This window comes from Xyrauchen texanus, chromosome 37, assembly GCF_025860055.1.
Source record: "Xyrauchen texanus isolate HMW12.3.18 chromosome 37, RBS_HiC_50CHRs, whole genome shotgun sequence".
NCBI classification, from domain to species: domain Eukaryota; kingdom Metazoa; phylum Chordata; class Actinopteri; order Cypriniformes; family Catostomidae; genus Xyrauchen; species Xyrauchen texanus.
Genome location: NC_068312.1, coordinates 36983520 through 36985480, shown reverse-complemented (window position 1 = coordinate 36985480; position 1961 = coordinate 36983520).

Genomic DNA, 1961 nt, shown 5'->3' with positions numbered 1-1961 from the left:
TAGATAGATAGATAGACAGACAGAATAGATAGATAGATAGACAGACAGACCGACAGACAGACAGAATAGATAGATAGACAGACAGACAGAATAGATAGACAGACAGACAGACCGACAGACAGACAGAATAGATAGATAGATAGATAGATAGATAGATAGATAGATAGATAGATAGATAGATAGATAGATAGATAGATAGACAGACAGACAGACAGACACAGACAGACAGACAGATAGATAGATAGACAGACAGACAGATAGACACATACAGACCGACAGACATATAGATAGATAGATAGAATGAACAGACAGACAGACAGACAGACATATAGACAGAATGAACAGACAGACAGACAGACACATACAGACAGACAGACATATAGATAGATAGACAGACAGACAGACATATAGATAGATAGAATGAACAAATTGATAGATAGATAGACAGACAGAATAGATAGATAGATAGATAGATAGATAGATAGATAGATAGATAGATAGATAGATAGATAGATAGATAGATAGATAGACAGACCGACAGACAGAATAGATAGATAGATAGATAGATAGATAGATAGATAGATAGATAGATAGATAGATAGATAGATAGATAGATAGATAGATAGATAGATAGATAGATAGATAGACAGACAGAATAGATAGATAGACAGACAGAATAGATAGATAGATAGATAGACAGACAGACAGAATAGATAGATAGATAGAATGAACAAATTAATAGATAGATAGATAGATAGATAGATAGATAGATAGATAGATAGATAGATAGATAGATAGATAGAACAAATAGATAGATAGACAGACAGACAGACAGACATATAGATAGATAGAATGAACAAATTGATAGATAGATAGATAGATAGATAGATAGATAGATAGATAGATAGATAGATAGATAGATAGATAGATAGATAGATAGATAGATAGATAGAACAAATAGATAGATAGATAGATAGATAGATAGATAGATAGATAGATAGATAGATAGATAGATAGATAGATAGACAGACAGACAGACCGACAGACAGAATAGATAGATAGATAGACAGACAGAATAGATAGATAGACAGACAGAATAGATAGATAGATAGACAGACAGACCGACAGACAGACCGACAGACAGAATAGATAGATAGACAGACAGAATAGATAGATAGACAGACAGAGCGACAGACAGAATAGATAGACAGACAGACAGACAGACAGAATAGATAGATAGATAGATAGATAGATAGATAGATAGATAGATAGATAGATAGATAGATAGATAGATAGATAGATAGATAGATAGATAGATAGATAGATAGAGAGAGAGACAGACAGACAGACAGACCGACAGACAGAATAGATAGACAGACAGACAGAATAGATAGACAGACAGACAGAATAGATAGATAGATAGATAGATAGACAGACAGACAGACAGACAGACAGAATAGATAGATAGATAGATAGATAGATAGATAGATAGATAGATAGATAGATAGATAGATAGATAGATAGATAGATAGATAGATAGATAGATAGATAGATAGATAGATGGATGGATGATTGGATGGATGGATGGATGGATGATATATAGGAAGGAAAGATTGATAGAAAAAAGCTATGAGAAAATATTGAAGCAGAGTTGTCAGAGTTGCACCAGTAGTTACATTAATCTCATTCTGAATATATTCAGTGCATATTACCTTGGGAATAAATAATGATGTACAGAATCAGCGGAGCGCAAAGAATACAATTTAGATATGAGATACTGGTTTTGAGTGAGTGAGAGAGAGAGAGAGAGAGAGAGAGAGAGAGAGAGAGAGAGAGAGAGAGAGAGAGTCCTGAGTTTCGACAGTGAGTGCTTGTATTACTGTGATTAGAGAGAGAGAGAGAGAGAGAGAGAGAGAGAGAGATAGAGCTTCTGCAGTGGAGAGAGAGAGAGGAGAGCGTTG